Raw genomic sequence first — 27,288 nt, forward strand, 5'->3', positions numbered from 1 at the left:
GGAATGCTCTGTTATGGAGCCATGGACTAGGTACCTAGTTAAAAAAAAAAAAAAAAAAAAAAAAAAAAAGGCAGAATAAGGCATTTATGGGTGCGCTTTTTACTGCTGCAAGGGACTCTCCTAAGCTGCATAGTGCAGCTGGGTTTCCGCTGAGGGCTCGGTCTTTTTTGGATCACACAAATCAGACCGCTGTGTAGGTTTTTTCCTTCTGTGCCCTTCTTTGATAATTTCTGAGATGCGGAATGAGAAAAGCCACTGAGGGCTTTTGTAGTCCCTCACCGCCGGGCGGGAACCCCTACTTGTATGGATCTGACTGATAGAAGATCCGAAGTACTGACCCGTTCCATGTTTACCATGCTGGGGTCTGGCTTGCGGCCTATTGTGGCCACTACACTGGGGTCTCAGTGGTCGCTGGCGCTATTTTTTTGGGAGATTTTTCAATTACATTGAAAACTCCCATTGGCGCCCATTTTGTCGTAGCCACGCTATGGCGCAGCTTACATTGTGCTGGCCTTTTTCCTGTGGCCGCGTTCTGAACGCTCGGCGGCCATCTTGGAGTAGTCCTGACCCCTAGTGCTGTATACAACTCACAGAGTGAGCATTTTGCACCAGACAGTGGAGGAGCACCGACTCTCTCCTGAGGTTATTAGCCTAGCGGACCAGCTGGTCCAGGGCCTCATATAGGTCTGTGATGCTTCATTGAATGCTGCGCCCTTGTTATCCAGGGCGTCTGTTTCAGAATGGTTTTATGCACACCGTGGTGTAGTGCTTAACTCCATTACTTGGCAGCAAAAGAGTCATTGGTTCGAATCTGCACACTGACGCCAATCTGCACACTGACGCCAATCTGCCTGGAGCTTGCATTGTCGCTCCCTGTGTCTGTGTGGGTTTCCTCCGGGTACTCCGGTTTCCTCCAAAGACATGTGTGCATACACCTACATAATATACATACACACTATGTGTGTGTATTATTTAGGGGCAACCCTCCCAGGCCGTCAAAGGCCCAGCTGGGGGACTAATCTGTCCCTGGGTGCATAAGCCGATCACGCCGGCACCCAAATCCTGCCAATATATATAGCCTTCCCTCCCTGTCTCTAGGTGGGAGGGGCGGCTTGCAGGTTCACAATTCAGTGAAACCTCCCTGCTCTCCGACTAGTGGGTCTGCGAGGTGGTCTCTTCGGAGTACTAGATAGGGTTTCCTCCTATCCACAGAACAAAGTTCTGTCCTTGTGTCTTCCCCTCCCGGCACGTCGGTCTGCCTTGGGCAGTGTGGGATTTGCTAAGCTGCAAGGTAATTTTACCTTTCCTGCAGGACGAGAGTTTTGGGGTTTTCTATGGGCCTCAGGCCCTAAATACCTTTTGTGAACGTCGGGTAGTTCCGCATGGAATCCATTTGTTCGGTGGTAGCTGCGCTTCATCCGGGGGATGTCCTCGGACATCAGGGACGCATACATGCATGTCCCGTTTTGCACATGTCACAGTGTTTTTTTCTGTGCTTCGTGATGAGAGAAGGGTCTCTGTCAGCCTGTGGCCCTCCCTTTTGATCTGGCGTCAGCACCATGGGTTTTCAGCTAGGAGCTCGCACTTATTTGAATTTTGTTGGGACAGCGAGGCTTTGCCTCATTGGCTACTTTGACGACTTTCTTCTGAGAGCAGCTTCTGTCTCCGACCTAGTGGATGGGTTATTCCCATTCAGACCCTCGGAAGATTCGGGTGGATGTTAAACGTTTAGGCCAGAAAGTGTAGCTCGGTGGCAGCAAGCCTGCCCTACATGTGTGCGACCCAGGGTTCAAATTATGGGCATGCTAGGTTCCGACTCAGCGTTGGAGTATCTAGTGTTGATCCAGACTCCTCAGTGGCAAAGGTCCTTCTTCCCCTGGAGAAATTGCAGACTCTTCAGTCTGCGGAGAAGGTATTGGCATCACGCAATCGGTCTTCTCTCCGGGCGCCTGCTGGTTCAGGGTCTGTGGGTAGCCTCCTTCAAGGTGGTACTGTATGCCCAGTTCCACACCCTGGTTTTCCAGTGGAACTACTGTCCAGGTGGTAAAAATCTCTTGTCTCTGAAATCATTAGATTCCTGTGCGCCACCTAGTCAGAGTCTCTCTGAGTTGGTGACAGAGATTCCCGACTCTTCGGTCCGGGAAGTTGTTCCTTCCTTCCAGTGGTCGGTGTTTACGACGAATGCCAGCTCACGGGTTGTGAACCTGGAGGTTCACAAAACTGGGGGGTCCAGTCGGCCCTGAGTCGCTGGACTTGCGTGGACCTATGACCACACCTCCTTGAATGTGTCTGGTCTCGGTAGCTACCCAGGGTCGGGCCTGGCTAGTGCCTGGTGGAAGACCGCCTGGGAATACCAGGTGCTGTCTATTGTTCATTGTCCTACTATTTTAGGCGATCAGGCTATGCTTCTCCTTGTGGTCGACCAATCTGGTTTCAGCCGGACAACGCCACGGCCGTGGCTTCAGTCTACCATCAGGTATGCCGGCAGGCAGACTACTGGAGTCGCCAGATGCTGGACCAGGGCGACTGGTCTTTGTGCTTGGGGTGTTTCGGCTCCCTTGCAGGAGGTGAGCCTCACATGGCATGGATCTCCTGGCAGCTTGTCTCCACCGCAAGGGTGTCAGTTAGTGGCCAGGTCTAGTGATCTTGTACAGACGCGTCAGTCGCGCTGGTGGCCCTGTGTTGTCTGTATCGGTGATTTTTTGCCATTCCTCCATGGTAGTTGCTTCCTCGGCCGCTCCACAGAGTGGATGCTGAGGAGATCCCGATGATTCTAATCGCTCCAGATTAATCTCGGCGTCCTTGGTACGCTGATATCGGGCGCCTGGTAGCGGAGGCACCCTGGCGATTGCCAGGGCAGGAGGTTCCTGTCTCAAGGTCCCATACTTCCTCCTGTTGTACAGTCACTGACTTGCTTAACATGGTTATTGGAAGCCAGACTTTAGGTGACCAGGGTCTGTCTGACTCGGTCATCTCAACAGGGCACCGTAGTCTTCTTCCGGAGGATCTACCGTCGCACCTCTCTTGGTGCGAAGGGATGGAGTGACGTCCACGGGCGTACTTTCAATGTCCAGGGTCCTGCTGTTTTTAAAGCTTGGATTGGATCTGAAAAAATTGCTTAAAGCACCGTTTGGGGGCAGATTTCAGCCTTGGCTGTGTTCTTTTAGTGGCCTTTTTGCGGCCCGTTCCCTGGTGGGTCCCCTTTTTTTGTGTACAAGGGGTTTGTCATATACTTTCCCCTCTTGGCCCATCTCTTCCCCCATGAGTTTTGACTCTGGTGCTCTCGGTTCTTCAGGAACCTTCCTTTTGGAAACATCAGAGAGATTTTCTCTTGACACTATCTCAGAAGGTGGCCCCTTTAGTGGCCTTTACCTCTGTTAGAGGGGTTTCTGAGTTGGCGGTCTTGTCTTGCAAGCCGCCATGCTTGATCCCCCATAAGGATTAGGTGATGGTGCGCCCGCGACCTTCCCTTCTTCCGAAGGAGGTTTCGGCCTTTCATACTTTAGGCGTGGTACGCGCTTTGCGGGTATACCAGCCTACTACGGCTCCATTTCGGAGCTTCTGACTCTCTTTTGTGTCGGTGTCTGGTCCACAAAAGGGCCTGGCGGTCTCGTCGACCACCATTTCTCGGTGGATCGGGCAGGCCGTCATACAGGCCTATGCTCCTAAGGGCGGGCCCCCCTTTCCGGTCACGGCACTTTCGACCAGGGCAATTGGTGCTTCCTGGGTTTTTTTTTTCCCGACATCATGCGTCGGTCTCACAGGTGTGCGAGGCGGCGATTTGCTCGTCCGTTCACGCTTTTTCCAGAATTTACATGGTTGCTGTGAGTGCATCTTATGATGTTTTTTTCAGCCGCTAGTTTTTGCCGGCGGCTGTTTAAAGTTGCACCTCCTCCGTTGAGGAGCTCTGCTTGTTTTGGGGTGAAGTTAAAATTGTTTTTACTGATATATTTCCCACCCCTCGTTTTTTGACACTGCTTGGGGACGTCCCACTTGTCAAGATTTAAGGAGCTGTGTCCGTCCATGGACGATAAGAGAAAATAGGATTTTTTGTACTCACCGTAAAATCCTTTTCTCTGAAGTCCATGGACGGACACAGCTCCCACCCCTCCTTTTTAGGTTTGTACTGCTTGTTACGAACTGAGGCTGCAAGCTGCAGTGAGGAGGGTTATGTCTGGAGGGACCGCCCCCTGGGAGGGGCTGTTCAACTCTGTTAATGTAACATGTATTTAACTATTTAACATGTTTCTGCCTAGTCCTCTCCTGTAAACAGGGAACATAACCCACTTGTCAAGATTTAAGGAGCTGTGTCCGTCCATGGACTTCAGAGAAAAGGATTTTACGGTGAGTACAAAAAATCCTATTTTTTTAGCATTGAACTCTGTATTGGTGTCACTGGTCCCCAAAAAGTGTCAGTTAGTGTCTGATTGCCCGCCACAATATGGCAGTCCTGCTATAAGTTGCTGCCATAACCCAGGTATCCATCTCTTCAGGCGGTGGTCCGGTTTTTACGATAATGGTGGTCTCTGCGGTGGATTCGCCGCAAGATCACCGTTATCGGCGGCGGGAGAGGGGGCCCCGTGCCCTCCGCCGCTTACCGGAGGCGTCGGTAGCAGCGGAGGCGATCGGGTCCTTCTCCTTCCTGGGTGTGGATACAAGTGAGAGGAAGATGGCCCCACCCCACCCGTTTCCATACCATAGCAGGGCGGAAGCGACGTCAAAACATCACTTCCTCCCATAGATCTTAAAGGGAAATTTTCATTGCATTTTTGTGTAAATATGAGACGTGACGTCTTTTTGACCCCCAGATCTCATATTGAAGAGGACCTGTCATGCTTTTTTCTATTACAAGAGATGTTTATATTCCTTGTAATAGGATGAAAAGAGACCCAACTTTTTTGTATTTTTTTTTAAGACAGTGTAAAAACAAATTAAATAAAGTAAAATAAATAAGAAAATTTTTTTTTTTTAAAAGAGCCTCGTCCCGACGAGCTCACGCGCAGAAGCGAACGCACACGTGAGCGGCGCCCGCATATGAAAACGGTGTTCAAACCACACATGTGAGGTATCGCCGCGATCGTTAGAGCGAGAGAAATAATTCTAGAACTAGACCTCGGGGTAGATTCACGTAGCTGCGCTTTAAGTTACGGCGGCGCAGCGTATTGTATTTACGCTACGCCGACGCAACTTACAGGAGCAAGTGCAGTATTCACAAAGCACTTGCTCCGTAAGTTGCGGCGGCGTAGCGTAAATGGGGGCCGGCGTAAGCGCGCGGAATTCAAATGTGGAAGGGGGGAGCGTGTTTTATGTAAATCGATGATGACCTGACGTGATAGACATTTTGCGCTGTCCGTGTACATATCCCAGTGTGCATTGCTCCCGCGTACGCCGCAACGACGTATTGGTTTCGACGTGAACGTAAATTATGTCCAGCCCTATTCGCGAACGACTTACGCGAACGATGCAAACAATTCAAATTTTGAAGCGGGAACGACGTCCATACTTAACATTGGCTGCGCCTCCTAATAGCAGGAGCAAAGTTACGACGAAAACGACTTACACAAACGACGTAAAAATACTACCGCCGGGCGCACGTACGTTTGTGAATCGGCGTAACTAGGTAATTTGCATACTCTACGCTGAAAACGACGGGAGCGCCACCTAGCAGGCCAGCGTGAGAATGCACCCTAAGATACGACGGCGTAAGAGACTTATGCCAGTCGTATCTTAGGCTAATGTCGGCGTATCTTGCTTTGTTAATACAGAAAGAAGATACGCCGGCGCAGATTTGAATTTACGCGGCGTATCTATGGATACGCCGGCGTAAATTCTCTATGAATCCGGGCCCTCTGTAACTCAAAACATGCAACCTGTAGAATTTTTTATGGGTAAAAGTTTGACGCCATTCCTTGTAGGCCGCAAAGCCGCGGCCTCAATTACCAGCCGTCGCGGGCGCCAGGTCACAACTTCTTGTCGCATTTGCGACCTGGCGCCCTGATTTTGTCGAGCCCTGGACCGCCATTTTTATTCTCTAGGGTATTAGAAAAAAAAAGTATAATGTTTGGGGGGTTCTAAGTAATTTTCTAGCAAAAAAAAATATTTTTTTAACTTGTAAACACCACATCCAAAAAAGAGGCTCCCTGGAGGAGGTTTTATGAGGAGGTCATGGGTTTGGGGCGTCCCCTTCCATCCAATGTGGGAATTCTCTATATCTCTGGCTTTTCAATTCCAAGACAAACATTAAAAAAAAAATTGTACATTTCCACATTCACATAATAATGGGGTCTTCTGACCCAAATCTGTTGTTGAAAAACATTTTATCAGGTTTTAGAAATCAATATTGAAACAAAATTAGAAGAACGCAATAAAGCCAACGCAATGAACAAAGGAACCCTGCAAGTAGGATCTGGAACAGGGGTCTCCAGACTGCGGCCCGGGGGCCGGATGTGGACCTTTGCTTGCTAGTATCCGGCCCTTGGGGCAATCTTTTATTCACTGACGCCAATAAAGGCCACAATTCCTTCCAGTCAGTGGCGTCACTAGGGTTGGTGTCACCCGGTGCTGTAAAACATGGTGTCACCCCCCCCCCCTCTGTGTAGCCTGCCCAGCACCAAGCAGGCAGCGCACGGGCACGGGGCGCACCCCAAACCAGCCCCTGTAAATGATAGTATAGGGCAGTATAGTGGCAGCTTAGGGTAGTATAGAGTGGTATAGTGGCAGGTTGGTGTAGTGGGATGGTATAGGGCAGGTTAAGGTGGTATAGGGCATGTTGGGGTGATATAGGGTAGTTTGGGGTGGTATAGGGCAAGTTAGGGTTGCATAGGGCAGGTTGGGTGGTTTAGGGCAAGTTAGGGTGGTACAGGGCAGGTTGGGGTGGTATAGTGCAAGTTAGGGTGGCATAGGGCAAATTGGGATGGCATGGGAAAGGTTGGGGTGGTACAGGGCAAATTAGGGTGGCATTGGGCATGTTGGGGTGGTATAGGGCAAGTTATGGTGGCATAGGGCAGATTGGGGTGGCACAGGGCAAGTTGGGGTGGCATGGGAAAGTTTGGGGTGGTACAGGGCAGGTTGGGGTGGTACAGGGCAGGCTGTGGTGGCACAGGGCAGGCTGGGTGGTACAGGGCAGGCTGGGGTGGTACAGGGCTGTTTGGGGGGGGTACAGGGCAGGCTGGGGTGGTATAGGGCTGTTTGGGGTTGTACAGGGCAGGCTGGGTGGTACAGGGCAGGCTGGGTGATACAGGGCAGGCTGGGGTGGTACAGGGCAAGTTATGGTGGCATAGGGCAGATTGGGGTGGTACAGGGCAAATTAGGGTGGCACAGGGCAAGTTGGGGTGGCATGGGAAAGTTTGGGGTGGTACAGGGCAGGCTGGGCATGTCAGCTAAAAAAAAACAAAAAAAAAAACGGGATGGTGTCACCCCTCTAGCGGGTGTCATCCAGTGCGGACCGCACCCCCCGCACCCCCCTAGCAACGCCTCTGCTTCCAGTGACACCAACAATGGGGCACAGTTCCTGCCAATGCCATCAACGATGGGGCACGATGGGGCACTATTCCTTCCATTGACACACAGAGCTCGGCTCGGCTCCAACTCCCCTCTCTTTCATCGCTGGTTGTGATTGACCAATGGCTCCTGCTGCTGCCTCTCTGTCCAATGAGGAGAGAGAGAGAGCTGGGGGAGCCATTGCTCTCCTGCACATGGCTGGATCGAGATCGGGCTCAGGTAAATATAAGGTTGGGGGGGGGGAGGGGGGACTGCTGAATGGAGAAGGTTTTTTTTTTTACCTTAATGCATTAGGGTAAAAAACCTTCAGCCTTTGGAACCACTTTAAGACGTCCAGCAAAGATGTAAAAATGCTGCGCTGTTAAGACCATTAAGTCTACAGCTGGATAATAATTCCCCCCATACTTCTATAAATCACACATTTCTGTCCCAAAATACAAGTTCTTTTTTCCATCGCCAAATTGTAAAGATCACACAGGCTCCCAGTGATTCCATGCGTGATCCGTCCGCTCCATTCCTCGAAGACTACGAATGCCTCCGAGGGCTCTCGTGAATTTATTTCCTTTTTTTCCAAAGCATTGGGGGGGGTTTCAGGGGATCGCCAATTATGTATGATTTAAATGAAGTGCCAATAGCTGCCTTTATTTGTTCTAAATGTAACCAGATACAGTATCCTAGACACTAATTTCCCACATTAACCCCCCCCCCCCCACCCCCCCACCCCCCCGCTGCTAATAGAGTGTAGGTGAGTATAAGTGGTGGAGGTCGATCATTATAGAGTCTGTTACCAGAGGCATAACTAGAACCTTCAGGGACCCGGTGCAAGAAATCATGAAGGGTATCCCCTGACCACTGGGACCCTTTCCATCAGTCCTGAGGCCCTTTCTATTGGTCCTGAGCCGCATACCTCCCAACCGTCCCGGATTTTGCGGGACTGTCCTGTGATTTGCGCTAAATCCCGCGATCAGTGCCAGAGTCCCGCGAGTCCCACCCCCGCGATTACCGTGATTCGCGCTAAGTCCCCAGGTCCAGCGATTTGCGATAAATCCTGCTGTCCCGCGATTGGCGATAAACCCCCCCTCGCTTAACAACTCGGATCCACGGAATCCCCCCCCCCCCCGCACAACAACTCCGATCCACCTTATCCCCCAAACAACTTTGATTCGCGGAATTCCCCCCCTCGCTCAACAACTTTGATCCGCGGAACCCCCCCGCTCAACAACTCTGATCCGCGGATCCCCCGCGCTCAACAACTCCGATCCACGGAATTCCCCCCCCTGCTCAACAACTTCGTTGGGAGGTATGCTCATTTGTCCCTCATTCTGAAGTTGAAAAGTTGGGAGGTATGCTGAGGCCCTTTCTATTGGTCCTGAGGCCCTTTCTATTGGTCCTGAGGCCCTTTCTATTGGTCCTGAGGTCCATTCTATTGGTCCTGAGGCCCTTTCCATTGGTCCTGAGGCCCTTTCCATTGGTCCTGAGGCCCTTTCTATTGGTCCTGAGGCCCTTTCTATTGGTCCTGAGGCCCTTTCCATTGGTCCTGAGGCCCTTTCCATTGGTCCTGAGGCCCTTTCTATTGGTCCTGAGGCCCTTTCTATTGGTCCTGAGGCCCTTTCCTCAGGTCTCGGGGTCCTTCCCTCCGAGCCTGGGGCCCTTCCCTCAGAAACTTGGGGCCCTTCCCACTGATCCCGGGACCCTTTACATCCATTATGGGTGTCACGGAGTCACTTCTCACACTCCGCTTGAGTGCTTCCGTCATATACCGCTTCCTCCCAGTCTGAATAGAGATATCAGATATTACAACCGCTTGCAACCAAGAACTAGGCAGCACTCGTTTTGGCTGCTGAACATGAACTGTTTATTTGAACGCAGGCACACAGAGATATTCAAACTTCTCACCAGTAGACTGTCCTATCAGAAGGGACAGCTGGTGGAGGAATTCCCCCTCCCTCCCCTCTCACAGTTAAAGGGGTTGTAAAGGTACAATTTTGTTTTGCTAAATAGCTTCCTTTACCTTAGTGCCGTCCTCCTTCACTTACCTCATCCTTCCATTTTGCTTTTAAATGTCCTTATTTCTTCTGAGAAATCCTCACTTCCTGTTCTTCTGTCTGTAACTCCACACAGTAATGCGAGGCTTTCTCCCTGGTGTGGAGTGTCGTGCTCGCCCCCTCCCTTGGACTAAAGAAGAGTCAGGACGCCCACTAACACACAGCTCCTTTCTCTATCTGCAACATAGAGGGTGTCCTGACTCTCCTGTAGTCCAAGGGAGGGGGCGAGCACGACACTCCACACCAGGGAGAAAGCCTCGCATTACTGTGTGGAGTTACAGACAGAAGAACAGGAAGTGAGGATTTCTCAGAAGAAATAAGAACATTTAAAAGCAAAATGGAAGGATGAGGTAAGTGAAGGAGGACTGCACTAAGGTAAAGGAAGCTATTTAGGGGGGAAAAATTGTACTTTTACAACCCCTTTAATCCACATAGACATATACAGACACAATAGAACAATGGGATACAGCCACACCTAACCAACACATAGCAACCCCCACCCCACCTCAAACCATCTAGCAATGGTCTCTGATGAACGATGGACTTTACCTTCATATATTCTTGAGGTTAGACTGGGGGTCTCGGTAGGGTTGCCACTTGTCCAGGATTCACCTGGACAGTCCAGGTTTTGAATCATGTGTCCGTGTTTCAGGCAAACGGAAACCTGGACACATTATTCAGAGCAGGCTGTGGCTCCCCAAGTAACCAAGATAGTTACACACAAATCGGTTGCTGTCCGGGAGCTGCGGGTGGCTGTCTGGGGGAAGGTTCGGCATCACTGGTGGGGAGAGGACTGGTCAATGATGTCCACCAAAGCCATTAGGCCAGGGGTTGACAAATTTGCTTGGAATCTAGGAGCCAGCTAAAAAAGTTAGGAGCCAGAAAACGCACCCCGTCCCACCGAGTTCGCTCGCAGAAGCGAACACATACGCGAGCAGCGCCCGCATATGTAAACGGTGTTCAAACCACACATGTGAGGTATCGCTGCGATTGGTAGAGTGAGAGCAATAATTCTAGCCCTAGTCCTCCTCTGTAACTCAAAACATGCAACCTGTAGATTTTTTTAAACGTCGCCTATGAAGATTTTAAAGGGTAAAAGTTTGTCAGCATTCCACGAGCGGATGCAATTTTGAAGCGTGACATGTTGGGTATCAATTTACTCGGCGTAACATTATCTTTCATAATATTAAAAAAAATGGGGATAACTTTACTGTTTTATTTTTTAATTAAAAAAAGTGTAATTTTTTCCCAAAAAAGTGCGCAAATACGGCATGACAGAAAGTATTGCAACAATCGCCATTTTATTCTGTAGGGTGTTAGGATAAAAAATATATATAATGTTTGGGGGTTCTAATTAGAGGGAAGAAGATGGCAGTGAAAATAGTGAAAAATGACATTAGAATTGCTGTTTAACTTGTAATGCTTAACTTGTAATACCAACGGCCACCACCAGATGGCGCCAGCTCACACATCTGGTGGTAATAACTTGTAATACCAACGGCTCACCACCAGATGGCGCCAGGATACCATTTCTAGTCGCCATGGCGACCTGGCGCCCGGGATTTGTCGAGCCCTGCATTAGGCCACACCCACCGTTCCCTGCAGCACGCTATGTGCACCATATTACTACTCTCCTTGGGGCACCAAAGGTGTCCCAGGCCGCTAAAGTGTTCGGTTTGGCTTGAAGAAAAGGTGGCAACCCTAGGTCTTGGTCACCCTGTGCCCCTAATAGACACAGGGTCATTTACACATAGGAGGGGCCAAGGGGGGGGGGGCTGAACAAGGAGCTTCCAGTGCTCTCCAAGGTAACCTGGGTTCCACAAGCCCCCCGCCCAAAGTGACTCCCGTCACAATGGGGCCCTTTATAAGCCCTGGTTCACACTTCTGCCACTTGTCATGCAACTTGCGACACATAAAGTCTCATGACAAATAAAGAAACACTATGGGGTAGATTCAGAAAGGGCGTCCTAACTTTGCGGCGGCGTAGCGTATCGTGTTTACACTACGCCGCCGTAAGTTAGCGAGGTAAGTACATGATTCACAAAGTACTTGCCTGCTAAGTTACGACGGCGTAGCGTAAAGCGGGCGGGCGTAATGGCGCCTAATTCAAATTTAGCTGTGGGGGAGCGTGTTTTATGTTAATGGGGCTTGACCTGACGTGATTGACGTATTTTACGAACGGCGAATGCGCCGTCCGCCTACATTTCCCAGCGTGCATTGCGGCAAAGTACGCCGCACAGTCCTATTGATTTCGACGTGGACGTAAATGACGTAAAACCCTATTCACGGACGACTTACGCAAACGACGTAACATTTTCAAATTTCGACGCGGGAACGGCGGCCAAACTTAACATTACTATTCCAGCTATTTGATGGAATAACTTTAGGCCTGAAAGTGCGTTACGTAAACGGCGTAAATGTACTGCGTCGGCCGGGCGTACGTTCGTGAATAGGCGTATCTAGTGATTTACATATTCTACGCCGACCGCAACGAAAGCGTCACCTAGCGCCCAGCCTAAATATTGCACCCTGAGATAGGACGGCGCAGGCTGTCGTATCTTAGATAGGTTTAAGTGTATCTCAGTTTGAGAATACACTTAAACTTAGGTCGGCGCAGATTCCGAGTTAGGTCGGCGTATCTACTGATAATCTACTGATACGCCGGTCTAACTCTAAGGCTGCATTCACACCTAGGCGTAGGCAATAGCGTCGTTTTCCGGCGTTTTTTTAGGCGTTTTTTTCGCGCGTATTCATGCTAATATGCGCGTTTGCATACAGCGTTGTCCGACGTTTTTGTACTTAGACGTTTTTTTTTTAGCCAATAGGAAAAACTATCATCTTTTCATCACTTGTTGCTATGTTGGTAGATTTTTTTAATCTTCTGCATGGGCGACAAGTTCTATTGACGAAACGCCTGTAGCAAACGCTTGTTGTCGCGCAATACGCGCGTATCTGGCGTTTTACATTGATTTCAATGGAAAACCAAAAACGCTCAAATACGCGCATATCGCGCGTATTGCGCGACAAAAAAGGGTCCGGAACTTCTTTTGACTACAGGCGATGCGCGTCAGGCGCATCAGCGTGCAGATGTGAACCATCCCCATTGACTTTCATTGCTTTTCGTCCCTCTGGCGTTTGTTCGCGTCGCGCTACATGCGACAAAACGCGAAGGTGTGAATGGGGTCTTACTGAATCTAGCCCATTATCATTTCAATGGGTGTCGTCTTAATCAATGCGACTCAAGTCACAGCGACAAAGTCCCTGAGCTACATTTTTGCGACTTTGGTGCGATTTGAGTGCCATAGACTGCAATGTTAAAGTGATACTAAAGCTTGTTTTTTGTTTTTTTTTGTTTTAAATAACAAACATGTTATGCTTAACGGCTCTGCGCAGTGGTCTCACACAGAGCAGCTCCAATCCGCTTCTTTTCGGGTCCCCTGCTGGCGCCCCCCAGAGAAAGCAGCCCGCCCTGGGGGGGGGCACTACTGCGCGCTCGCTGCCGAGCTGCTGCTCTATGCATCCTTAAGACACATAGAGCTGCGTGGGAGGAATAGTGTTTTCAATTGTTGGTGTCAGTGGAAATGATAGCGCCCCATCATTGGTATCAGTGGGAGGAATAGTGTCCCATCATTGGTATCAGTGGGAGGAATTGTGCCCCATCATTGGTATCAGTGGGAGGAATAGTGTCCCATCATTGGTATCAGTGGGAGGAATAGTGTCCCATCATTGGTGTTAGTGGGAGGAATAGTGTCCCATCATTGGTGTCAGTGGGAGGAATAGTGTCCCATCATTGGTGTCAGTGGGAGGAATAGTGACCCATCATTGGTGTCAGTGGGAGGAATAGTGTCCCATCATTGGTATCAGTGGGAGGAATAGTGTCCTATCATTGGTATCAGTGGGAGGAATAGTGTCCTATCATTGGTATCAGTGGGAGGAATAGTGTCCCATCATTGGTATCAGTGGGAGGAATAGTGTCCTATCATTGGTATCAGTGGGAGGAATAGTGTCCCATCATTGGTATCAGTGGGAGGAATAGTGCCCCATCATTGGTATCAGTGGGTGGAATAGTGTCCCATCATTGGTATCAGTGGGAGGAATAGTGTCCCATCATTGGTGTCAGTGGGAGGAATAGTGTCCCATCATTGGTGTCAGTGGGAGGAATAGTGCCCCATCATTGGTGTCAGTGGGAGGAATAGTGCCCCATCATTGGTGTCAGTGGGAGGAATAGTGTCCCATCATTGGTGTCAGTGGGAGGAATAGTGTCCCATCATTGGTGTCAGTGGGAGGAATAGTGCCCCATCATTGGTGTCAGTGGGAGGAATAGTGTCCCATCATTGGTATCAGTGGGAGGAATAGTGTCCCATCATTGGTATCAGTGGGAGGAATAGTGTCCCATCATTGGTATCAGTGGGAGGAATAGTGTCCCATCATTGGTATCAGTGGGAGGAATAGTGTCCTATCATTAGTGTCAGTGGATGTAATATTGCCCAAAGGGCCAGATAAAGGCAAGGAAAGGGTGGCAGTTTTTGGACCGCTGCTCTATAAAATACGCGGTAGAAATAAATGATGAAGAGAAATTGGATAACAGGTGGTTGTGATGATCGGAAGGACTCAGGGGACACTGACACGCAGCGATCCTCCATTCATCTCCTGTAGCAGACATACCTTGCCAGGATCGTGTATGGCGACCCTTAGATCAGGCAGGCTGCCCGCCACATGTTCCAAACCGCAAAGAGACACAAAGCCGCCCGTATCGCGCTCTTTGATCTTCGCGTGGAAATGACTTCCTTCTGGACAGAACCTCATGATGATTCCCGGGATGGATTGTCAGCCCGTCACATCGATCGTCTCGTGTTTTTCTTTCTTCATTCATTTTTCTGCCGCGATCGTTCAGATGTTCGATCGTCATAGGAAAGGAGTCCATTATCTCCATGGCCTTTTATTGTTCGGGGTTAGATGATGAACACTCCATATGGTCGTGATAAAAACACAGCACGCCATGTGCGAGATTTAATACAAATGTTTAATCCTGGGCAGAATTCACCGTTCGATCGTCATGCTGCGTACACACGGACGTTTTTCAGCATGAAAATAAAATGACATTTCTAAAAAGACGTCATTTAAAATCATGGGCCCAGATTCTGAAAGGGCTTACGACGGCGCAACGCCATGTGCGCCGTCGTAAGTCCTAATCCGAGCCGTCGTATCTATGCGACTGATTCTTAGAATCAGTTACGCATAGATATCCATTAGATCAAGTTATGTCGACTGGATGAAGCCTATTTTTAGGCGTATCTTAGTTTGTGGGTCCGGCGCACAGATACGACTGCCTTTATTTGCACTTACGTGGCGTATCTTGAGATATGTCGGCACAAGTGCTTTGTGAATCCGGGCCAATATATATACAATATATACCGCATTATGGCACAGACCATAGTGGGGTTCTCATTCACCCTGTGCCCCTATTAGAGACACAGGGGGCCAGATTCTCAAAGAGATACGCCGGCGTACCGCCAGATACGCCGGCGTACCGCCTGATACACCGTCGTATCTCTGAGTCCGTCCGTCGTATCTATGCGCCTGATTCATAGAATCAGTTACGCATAGATAACCATTAGATCCGACAGGCGTAAGGCTCTTACGCTGTCGGATCTTAAATGCAATTTTTTTTTTCGCCGCTAGGTGTCGCCTCCGTCGTTTTCCCTGTCGAGTATGCAAATTAGCAAAATACGCGAATTCCCGAACGTACGCGCGGTCGACGCAGTGAAGATACGACATTTACGTTAGATTTGCGACGCGTCAAGTTGCCCCTGCTATATGAGGGGCAACCAATGTTAAGTATGGCCGTCGTTCCCGCGTCGAAATTTAAAAATTTACGTCGTTTGCGTAAGTCGTCCGTGAATGGGGCTGGACGCCATTTACGTTCACGTCGAAACCAATGACGTCCTTGCGACGTCATTTAGCGCAATGCACGTCGGGAAATATTAGGGATGGCGCATGCGCAGTACGTTCGGCGCGGGAACGCGCCTAATTTAAATGATCCACCCGGATCATTTGAATTAGGCGGGCTTGTGCCGGGAGATTTACGCTACGCCGCCGCAACTTTACAGGCAAGTTCTTTGTGAATAAAGCACTTGCCCGTAAAACTTGCGGCGGCGTAACGTAAACCAGATACGTTACGCCCGCACAATTTTACGCCCATATACAAGAATCTGGCCCTATATATATATATATTTGCATATCCTGTGAATGAGCAGAAAACTTGATGGGTAGGCTTGTAGGCGGGTGCAGGAAGCCTTCCCACCTGTAGGTGGCCCTGTGCTATTATACCATGGGAAAGGGATCTGTCCTTCAGGGCAGGGATGTCAAACTCAACTATCTCAGCCCTTAAAGGGCTCTTTGTATCCAGGACATGCGTTACCACTAAGCAAACTAGGCAGCCGCCTAGGGCGCTCTGCTGCCTAGGGGCGCCCGGCCACTGGTGTTCCTACTCTCTTCTCTCTGCAGCAAGCAACTAAGTCTCAGCATCAGCCGCCGCTCCGTTCACACATAGTGTTAGAGGAGCAACGGCAACAGAGGACGGTGTCTGCGTCCCAACTCCAGAATGAATGGAAACAAGCAAACATTCATTGATGGGCACTGGTGAGGCTGCATTGATGGGCACTGGTGAGGCTGTATTGATGGGCGCTGGTGAAGCAGCATTGATGGGAGCTGGTGAGGCTGCATTGATGGGCACTGGCAGGCTGCATTGATAGGTGCTGGTAGGCTGCATTGATAGGCCTACTGGTAGGCTGCATTTGATGGGTGCCTACAGCTCCCCCACCCCCATTCCAGTACAGCTCTGCCCCCCTTCATTTTATAAGTAAATTAAAGTTCGTTTTTATATATGTGCCTAGCCACTTTTCAGAAACGGTGTTTACAAGTTAAAAAAAACAATTTGCTAGAAAATTACTTGGAACCCCCAAACATTACACATTTTTTTCTAACACCCTAGAGAATAAAATGGCGGTTGTTGCAATACTTTATGTCACACTGTATTTGCGCAGCGGTCTTAAAAACGCAATTTTTTTAAATTAAAAAATAAGACAACAGTAAAGTTGGCCCAATTATTTTTTTTTTATATTATGAAAGATAATGTTACGCCGAGTAAATTGATACCCGACATGTCACGCTTCAAAATTGCGTCCGCTCGTGGAATGGCGACAAACTTTTAGCCTTACAAACTCACATTTGCAGTGATATAAAAGCGCTCATAAAATCAAAGTAACAGTGACATCAGTAGTCCCTCCCAACGCGTTTCGTTCAAAAGAACATCAGAAGGATGGGAAGGACTACTGATGTCACTGGCCCAGATTCAAGTAGAATCGCGCAATATTTGCGTGGGCAAAGAGCACATTTTTTTCTCTGCGCCCACGCAAATATTGCGTTTTGCCCGCGATTCACGGAGCAGTTGCTCCATAAATTGCGCGGGCAATATGCTAAGCAGCCGGGTGCAAGGCTGCCTAATGTAAATGATCCTGCCGGGGGCGGGAATCATTTAAATTAGGCGCGCTCCCGCGCCGAGCGAACAGCGCATGCTCCGTCGGGAAACTTTCCCGACGTGCATTGCGGCAAATGACGTCGCAAGGACGTCATTTGCTTGTAAGTGAACGTGAATGGCGTCCAGCGCCATTCACGGTTCACTTACGTAAACGACGTTAAATTTGAACGTCGCGAGCGGGAGGCGCAGCTATACTTTAGCATTGGCTGCGCCTGCTATAGCAGGAGCAACCTTATGCTAAAGGCGCCGTACGGAAACTCCGTACCTTGCGTGCGCAGGGCCCGCGCAACTTTTGTGAATCGGTGGTAGTATGCAATTTGCATACTATACGCCGATCACAATGGCCGCGCCCCCTAGCGGCCAACGCAAGAATGCAGCCTGGGATGTGAAGGCATAAGGAGGCTTATGTTTGTCACATCCTAGGCTGCAGTCGGTGTAACGAGGTTCCTGAATCAGGAGCACTCGTTACACCGGAGCAAGTAAGCACTTGCGCCGCGCAACCTATGGTTGCGCGGGCGCAAGTGCTTCTTGAATCTGGGCCACTGTTACTTTGATTTTATGAGCGCTTTTATATCACTGCAAATGTGAGTTTTTTTCTTCTTTTTATAAATGCTGTGAGATATTTTACAGAATTATGCTATGTGCGCCCCTACTTTTCTTCTTTTACATATCCTATTGGTTGGATGCCATACCACATGACACATGATTGGGAGCTTTCCTTTGCTGTGTCCTTGATACTATTGGATTCCGTGTCTGAGTCTCTTGGACTTACAAGCCAGAGGTTCTTTCGAGATCTCCCAGTATTCGAGGCTCCTGTCGTCAACCCCCCCCCCCCCCTCCATGGCGTATTGACTCTAATAAAGTTTGATTGACCTAGTGGGTATATGCTCACCTGGGTTCAATCTTTCCGGTAAGCCTCATGACATACGGTGGTGGATCTCCTATCAAATTTTTCTTTTAAGTAGTCACTGTTAGAATGGGTTCACTCACTCATTAATCGGACTTTTTATTATTGGAATTTCTATCACATTTTCTTTCTTTTTTTTTTCTCCTTTTTTTTTATTTCTTTTTTTTCTCTTTTTCTCTTTTTTCTTCTTTTTCTTTCTAGTGGTCATTACTAGAAAGGGTTTAATCACTCAATAATTGGAATTTATATGGACTTTGGGGCAGATCCACCGAGAGAGTACGCCGGCGTATCTACTGATATGCCGGCGTACTTTCAAATTTCCCGCGTCGAAGATAGGTTTGAATCCTCAAACCAAGATACGACGTCATCCGGGTAAGATCCAACAGGCGTATGGCTGTGTACGCCTTCGGATCTTAGATGCAATACTTCAGCGTCCGCTGGGTGGAGTTCTCGTCGTTTTGCGCGTCGGGTATGCAAATTAGCTATTTCCGACGATCCACGAACGTACGCGCGGCCGTCGCATTCTCTTACGTCGTCTCTAGTCGGCTTTTTCCGGCGTATAGTTAAAGCTGGTGTTTTGCGGCGTATAGTTAGACTTGCCATGTTAAGTATGGCCGTCGTTCCCGCGTTTCATTTGAATTTTTTTTTTTTTGCGTAAGTCTTTCGTGAATCGGGATAGACGTAATTCACGTCTATGTTAAAAAAAAATGACGTCCTTGCGACGTCATTTAGTGCAATGCACTGCGGGAAATTTAGGGACGGCGCATGTGCAGTTCATTCGGCGAGGGGACGCGCTTCATTTAAATGAAACACGCCCCCTAATCGCCGATTTGAATTACGCGCCGTAACGCCGCCAGAGATAGACTACGCCGCTGTAACTTACGGCGCAAAATCTTTAAGGATTCGAACTAAAGCCAGGTAAGGTGCGGCGGCGTAGCGTATCTCTGATACGCTGCGCGGGTGCAGATCTCTGTGGATCTGCCCCTTTGTTTATATATGTAGGCCCAGATTCAGAGAGACTTACGACGGCGTATCTCCAGATACGCCGTCGTAAGTCCCTAAGATCCGACCGGCGTAAGTGTCTTATACCGTCGTATCCTAGGCTGCATATTTACGCTGGCCGCTAGGTGGCGCTTCCGTATATTTACGCAAGGAATATGCAAATTAGGTAGATACGCCGATTCAGAAATGTACGTCCGCCCAGCGCATTTTTTTATGTCGTTTACGTTCGGCTTTTTCCGGCGTAAAGTTACCCCTGCTATATGAGTCGTATCCTATGTTAAGTATGGACGTCGTTCCCGCGTCGAATTTTGAAAATTTTACGTAGTTTGCGTAAGTCGTTCGCCAATAGTGCTGTACGTAAGTTACGTTCACGTCTAAAGCATTGACGATTTGCGGTGTAATTTCGAGCATGCGCACTGGGATTCTTTCACGAACGGCGCATGCGCCGTTCATAAAAAAAGTCAAATACGTGGGGTCACAATTAATTTTAAATAAAACACGCCCACATCATCCACATTTGAATTAGGCGGGCTTACGCCGGACCACATATGTTACGCCGCCGTAATTTAGGGCGCAAGTTCTTTCTGAATACGGAACTTGCGCCCTAATTTACGGCGGCGTAACGTATCTGAGATACGTTACGCCCGCCGAGAAGATACACCATTGTATCTGAATCCGGGCCGTAGTCTTCGAATGAGTTTTCTTCACTATGGTGTACACATACGGTGATGACTATCATTTAATTTTTTGATATCTGTCATTAGATATTTTCTCATACTCTGGCGCTAATCTTTTCCCTATGTGTATAGAGATTAGTCACGTCCCTTCTGGACACACAATGGTGGGCTGTTTGTGATGATGAGATAATATCGTTATGTAACAGGAATTACTGGGCCCGGGATTCGGGGTAATCTGACGTTGACCCAAGGGAAGATCTCACTAATTCCGGAGACTATGGAGCGAGTTCAATGGATGCAGAACTTTCCTAGATCAGAAGGCGTCAAGTATTTGAGGAGCGCCAACTCCGCATGCCTGGAGGAAACCAAAAGTGATGTAAGAGTCGTTCTTTGTAAACAGCAGTTTGGAAACGAGTATAGAGAGGTGGGCCACGGCGAGGGGTTCCAACCAGGAGACCAATCCCTTCATCCAGGGAACCCAACTGGGAATATTGACGTAGGGTGGAGGTTCTTTTCCCATTGGTGGAACCTGGGTTTTGTCTTCTTGCTGGAATACTCCCAGCTTGTCCCCCCCCCCTCTCCCTGACTATGACATCACAAGTCCCAGCCTATCCCTTCCTCTCCATGTGGTGTTTATTCGGAGATCAGAGCCTGGAAACTCGCAATGCTCTTTGTATTTTAGTTTCCAAAGAAATTTCGGTCGCATTCAAAACACTTGCGAAATTCATCATCCAGCATCTGTTATTTCGAAGACGTTTCTTGAAAGGTAATACGCCAAATTCCAGGCCGTTAGAGTAGAGGGTTTCAGTCACGCCAAATCCATCTTCAATATTGTTCAAGGACATTTCCTAATAAATAAAAAATTGAAAAAATAAAATGCAGTGGGGTATAAAAGGGAAAGTGAGCCACAGAGAATAATAAATGCTCTTCCTTCAATATTCTGACTTCTTCCCCAAATGATGAGAATTAAGTAGATACTCTATATTACCAAAAGTATTGGGACGCCTGCCTTTACACACACACACATGAACTTCCAGTCTTATAGCTAGATTCAGAAAGACTTACGCCGGCGTATCTACAGATGCGCAGCGTAAGTGTAAATATGCGCCGGCGCATTTATGTTCAGTAACCACAGAACAAGATACGCCTGGAAATAGGCTTCCTCCGACCGACTTAAAGCGGGAGTTCACCCAATTATATATTTTTTTCTCTTTTCCCCTTAGATTCCTGCTCGTTTTGTCTAGGGGAATCGGCTAGTTGTTTTAAAATATGAGCAGTACTTACCGTTTTCGAGATGCATCCTCTCCGCCGCTTCCGGGTATGGGTCTTCGGGAGCGGGCGTTCCTTCTTGATTGACAGTCTTCCGAGAGGCTTCCGACGGTCGCATCCATCGCGTCACTAGTAGCCGAAAGAAGCCGAACGTCGGTGTGGATCTATACTGCGCCTGCGCAACGACATTCGGCTTCTTTCGGAAAATCGTGACGCGATGGATGCGACCGTCGGAAGCCTCTCGGAAGACTGTCAATCAAAATAGGACCGCCCAGTCCTGCAGCCCATACCCGGAAGCGGCGGAGAAGATGCATCTCGTAAACGGGTAAGTACGGATCATATTTTAATACAAATAGCCGATTCCCCTAGACAAAACGAGCACCCATCTAAGGGGAAAAAGTGTCATGTGCGGGTGAACCTCCGCTTTAACTTTCCTACGCCGGCGTATCGTGGGCGCATATTTACGCTCGACGCATCTTGCGCTCACATTGATTTCCTATTCACATATGCAAATGAGGGAGATACGCCGATTCACGCATGCAAGTGCGCCCGACGCAGGCTACGCCCGGTGCGCGTAAGTCGTACGTCAGGCCTAAAGTTATTCCATCAAAAAGCCTTTGCACCAGACGTGCACAGGTCAGCTGGAGAGCAGCTACAGCGGCAGCGTTACGGCCGAGTGGAGCAAACTGAGCACCCACACTTGCAGGACAACACATCTGTGTGCCAACATGCCAGGGGCAGGCGTGCTCCTTGCACTACTAATGGGTCCACCAACTCGTAGGAGGGCACGGGAGAGGATATACCGAACGCGCATATACGTCTTTGGCATGGGGAATTCGGAGGTGTATCGTATCTTCAGATTCAGCCCTGATGCCATCCAGGAATTAGCCAGAACCCTGCAGGATGACATCACCAGCAAGACATGCCACTCACATGCAGTGCATGGTGAAGGTACTGGCAACACTGCATTTTCTTGCCAGTGGATCTTTTCAGCGTACAAGTGGAGGTGTGGCTGGGATGTCACAATCCATCATGAGCAGATGTGTGCACTAGGTTGTCCCCGCAATCCTCAGACGCATGGCCAACCACATCATCAGACCCACCCAGGAGCATCTGCAGCAGAAGGCAATGGAGGATTTCTACAGAATTGCCAGATTCCCACGCACCGTGGGGGCCATTGATTGCACACATGTGGCACTACGGCCCCCCTGTGACACAAAGCACATATACCGTAATCGTAAGCACTGGCATTCCATCAACGTACAGGTGATAGCCGATGCCCAATGCCTCATATGGCACGTCCGTGCCAAACACCCCGGGTCCAACCACGACAGCTTCATATACTGTCAAAGCAACATCCCAACGGAATTTGAACAGAACGTGTATGGGGACAGCTGGCTGGTTGGTGAGTGACATGGGAGTCAGGCATGACTGTCCGCCCCCCATGATGCAGACATCACGAGGGGCGCATCTTTGTGCCGGCGTAACGCCGGCACAAAGGGTTACTCCGTGGGGGGACTCTGATGGAGTGGGGGGGACCCCTACAATTGATGTGGGGAAAATTGATGTGGGCACAGTGGATACAATTGATGTGGGCACAGTGGGGACAATTGATGTGGGCACAGTGGTGACAATTGATGTGGGCACAGTGGTAACAATTGATGTGGGCACAGTGGTAACAATTGATGTGGGCACAGTAGTAACAATTGATGGCATGGCACAGTGGCTGAGTTTGATGGCACAGTGGCTGCGTTTGGCATTTTACAGGGCACAGTGGGGACAATTGATGTGGGCACAGTGGCTACAATTGATGCAGGGACAATTGATGTGGGCACAGTGGATACAATTGATGTGGGCACAGCGGTGACAATTGATGTGGGCACAGTGGCGACAATTGATGTGGGCACAGTGGCGACAATTGATGTGGGCACAGTGGTAACAATTGATGTGGGCACTGTGGTAACAATTGATGTGTGCACAGTGGTAACAATTGATGGCATGGCACAGTGGCTGCGTTTGATGGCACAGTGGCTGCGTTTGGCATTTTACAGGGCACAGTGGCGACAATTGATGTGGGCACAGTGGGGACAATTGATGTGGGCACAGTGGCTACAATTGATGTGGGGACAATTGATGTGGGCACAGTGGGGACAATTGATGTGGGCACAGTGGGGACAATTGATGTGGGCACAGTGGCTACAATTGATGTGGGGACAATTGATGTGGGCACAGTGGTAACAATTGATGTGGGCACAGTGGGGACAATTGATGTGGGCACAGCGGCGACAATTGATGTGGGCACAGCGGCGACAATTGATGTGGGCACAGTGGCTACAATTGATGTGGTCACTGTGGTAACAATTGATATGGGCACAGTGGCTGCGTTTGGCATGGCACCGTGGTGACATTTGATGGGCACAGTGGCTGCATTTGATGGGCACAGTGGCTGCATTTGATGGGCACAGTGAGGCTGCAATTGTCTTTTTTTTTTTCGTTTGTTTGCGCACCCCCAAAAATTTGGAGCACCAGTCGCCACTGATGTATATGAATAAATGTGTGCTAGGGACTTTAGATTGTAAGCTCCATGAGGGTAGGGACTGATGTGAATGTACAATACAGATGTAAAGCGCTGTGTACATTGACGGCACTTTATAAGCACCTGTAATAAAATAAATAAATACAATAAAATAAAATGACCTCTATAGAGCAGCCACAGCTTCCTCTGACCAGTTCAGCTTTAGTTCTTGTACAAGTATAAAGAATTTAAGGCCATGTTCCTTTTTTTTTCAGCAGTCTCGCTTATTGGCCTTTTTTTTCTGTCAGGTTTTTATGACAACAGCGAAATGGGTTTTGGCTGTCACTTCCTCCATGTAGGAACACTTTAGGCATAGGTTGGGCATGTGTCTCGATGCGGTCAGGGCTGGCAGAGTCCGCGGTGCCCGGCTTTATTATTTCATTTGGAACGGATCTGGTCTCACACGCGAAGGTCCCCGAAGATTGTGATGGTGCCAGGCATTACTGCTGGCAAAGTCTCCAGCAAGCATGGAAGAGGTGTGAGCTCAGCAAATGTACAACCAAGTCTTCCATGTCACTTTCTGAGTGTTTTACTAAATCCTACCAAAAACCTATTACATATTCACCTACTACAGATTACATACACTATATTGCCAAAAGTATTGGGACGCCGGCCTTTACACAGACATCAACTTTAATGGCATCCCAGTCTTAGTCCGTAGGGTTCAATATTGAGTTGGCCCCGCCCTTTGCAGCTATAACACCTTCACCTCTTCTGGGAAGACCGTCCACAAGGTTTAGGAGGGTGTCTATGGGAATGTTTTGATCGTTCTTCCAGAAGAGCCTTTGTGAGGTCAGGTACTGATGTTGGATGAAAAGGCCTGACTCTCAGTCTCCGTTCTAATTCATCCCAAAGCAGGGGCGGCTTGTCCATTGAGAGCCCACGGGCACCGCCCCCCATCTATGTGTCCAGACCCTTTCAGGACACCGGGAGCATGGATTCCAATGTGGGGGGGGGGGGCTGTTGTTTTGAAGCACCGATTAGAACCAGAGGCTCTAATAGGCTTCAATATAGGGTGGGCTTGGGTCACAGGGGCTTGGGTCACAGAGAGTGCGCTTCGATCCCACCCAGGTGTGTTACAACAGCGAATGAATGTTCACTGTTGTAACACTGATCCTCCTCCGGCCCAAGGGGCCGGATGCATGGATGAGGGGGGGGGCGGCGCCCGTGCTCTCTAAATGGACGAGCCGCCCCTGCTTTGGGAGGAATCAGGACATCCTTCCTCCTGTTGCTGACCCCTCTAGTGATATAAAGATCTATATAGAGGAATCAGGACCTTCTTCCTCCTGTTGCTGACCCCTCTAGTGATAACTAAAGATCTATATAGAGGAATCAGGACCTCCTTCCTCCTGTTGCTGACCCCTCTAGTGATAACTAAAGATCTATATAGAGGAATCAGGACCTCCTTCCCCCTGCTGGTGATTCCTCTAGTGATAACTAAAGATCTATATAGAGGAATCAGGACCTTCTTCCTCCTGTTGCTGACCCCTCTAGTGATATAAAGATCTATATAGAGGAATCAGGACCTTCTTCCTCCTGCTGGTGACCCCTCTAGTGATATAAAGATCTATATAGAGGAATCAGGACCTCCTTCCTCCTGTTGCTGACCCCTCTAGTGATATAAAGATCTATATAGAGGAATCAGGACCTCCTTCCTCCTGCTGGTGACCCCTCTAGTGATATAAAGATCTATATAGAGGAATTAGGACCTTCTTCCTCCTGCTGGGGACCCCTCTAGTGATATAAAGATCTATATAGAGGGATCAGGACCTCCTTCCTCCTGCTGGGGACCCCTCTAGTGATATAAAGATCTATATAGAGGAATCAGGACCTCCTTCCTCCTGCTGGTGACCCCTCTAGTGATATAAAGATCTATATAGAGGAATCGGGACCTCCCTTCTCCTGTTGCTGACCCCTCTAGTCATAACTAAAGATCTATATAGAGGAATCAGGACCTCCTTCCTACTGCTGGAACACCAAGACCTACACTTTTGAAGGACATAAGCGCGCACGCCTGTTTGTTTTATGCGAAGGAGAGGTCTTCTGGTGGTTGAACCATCTATAAATATCCAGCTGTGGTTTTATATCTACCTTTGAACTTTTGTCAACCGCTCCTTTTTATGTGACTTTTGGAAACGGCCATTTTAATAAGTGAGACGACACAGAACATCTTCGTTTCTGGACGTCATCTCAGCCAAATCCACATCTTGATCTTGTGCAGCAGTTATTTAACAGTTTCATAAGTCTGCTCGGTTGCCGGGTTACGCTTCTGCAGTTGCTTATATTTTCCTGGCTCCGCTCCCTTCGCCCCAGATGTTAAAAGGTTCCTCCTTTTATGTCTGTCGCTTCACGACGTCCCCGGCCGTGGCGCGGCCACATGTGCGCGGCACGGTTTCGCCCCGGGGGCCTCCATATAGGCGGCTAATTATAGACGAGGGTAAGATGTGTGTACTTTGGGTACGAAAATACACTTGTCGCTCGTTGTGCCACACACTCGTCTTATTCATAGCTCGACGTCTCTCTAGCGGCAGTCGCCCAACGAGACAAAATGCGTTCCCCTTTCCGCCACATCTGCTTCTTGCCGAGTCGTTTTGGCTGCTGGCATTAGTCTCAGACTTGTGGACAGAATCCCAAAAAAAAAACAGATTCGTCTGCCGAGAGAGTCAACCCAAGACCTATAAAATAAAATGACATCTTTCCCACTCCCAACCTGCAACTGCGCGTGCGGATTCATTAACCACTTAAGGACCGGACCAATATGCTGCTAAATGACCCAAGGGGTTTTTACAATTCGGCACTGCGTCGCTTTAACTGACAATTGCGCGGTCGTGCGACGTGGCTCCCAAACAAAATTGACGTCCTTTTTTCCCCACAAATCGAGCTTTCTTTTGGTGGTATTTGATCACCTCTGCGGTTTATATTTTTTGCGCTATAAACAAAAATAGAGCGAAAATTTTGAAAAAATGCAATATTTTTTACTTTTTGCTATAATAAATATCCCCAAAAAATATATATAACATTTTTTTTTTCCTCAGTTTAGGCCGATACGTATTCTTCTACCTATTTTTGGTAAAAAAAAATTGCAATAAGCGTTTATCGATTGATTTGCGCAAAATTTAGAGCGTTTACAAAATAGGGGATAGTTTTATTTATTTTATTTTTTTTTACTACTAATGGCAGCGATCAGCAATTTTTTTCGTGACTGCGACATTATGGCGGACACTTCGGACAATTTTGACACATTTTTGGGACCATTGTCATTTTCACAGCAAAAAATGCATTTAAATTGCATTGTTTATTGTGAAAATGACAGTTGCAGTTTGGGAGTTAACCACAGGGGGCGCTGTAGGAGTTAGGGTTCACCTAGTGTGTGCTTACAACTGTAGGGGGGTGTGGCTGTAGGACTGACGTCATCGATCGAGTCTCCCTATAAAAGGGATCACTCGATCGATGCAGCGCCACAGTGAAGCACGGGGAAGCCGTGATTACATACGGCTCTCCCCGTTCTTTAGCTCCGGGGAGCGATCGCGAGGGGGTGGCTAGAAACGAATAGCCGCGCCGTCGTCCCGGATCGCTCCCCGCGGGTATTCGACCGCCGCATGTACGGGGGGGACCCCAGACCCACATCTAGGCAGGGATGTACAGGTACGCCAATGTGCCTGTATGTGCCATTCGGGAAGTGGTTAAGTTTCAATAGAGTCAGCAAACTTTCTTCTGACTTTTGCTGAAAAAAAAACAAAAACGTAATGCCTGAAGATAAAATTACCGCTAAA

The 27,288-nt window shown here is 48.8% G+C and overlaps 1 protein-coding gene across 11 annotated transcripts in view; it reads left to right on the forward strand.

The window, feature by feature from the left end:
• ITGA11 (integrin subunit alpha 11) overlaps positions 1-27,288 on the forward strand; it is a 303,932-nt gene that overhangs the window by 87,434 nt on the left and 189,210 nt on the right. The gene's annotated exons all lie outside the window — the stretch shown is intronic.

This window comes from Rana temporaria, chromosome 3 (assembly GCF_905171775.1).
Source record: "Rana temporaria chromosome 3, aRanTem1.1, whole genome shotgun sequence".
Classification (NCBI taxonomy): domain Eukaryota; kingdom Metazoa; phylum Chordata; class Amphibia; order Anura; family Ranidae; genus Rana; species Rana temporaria.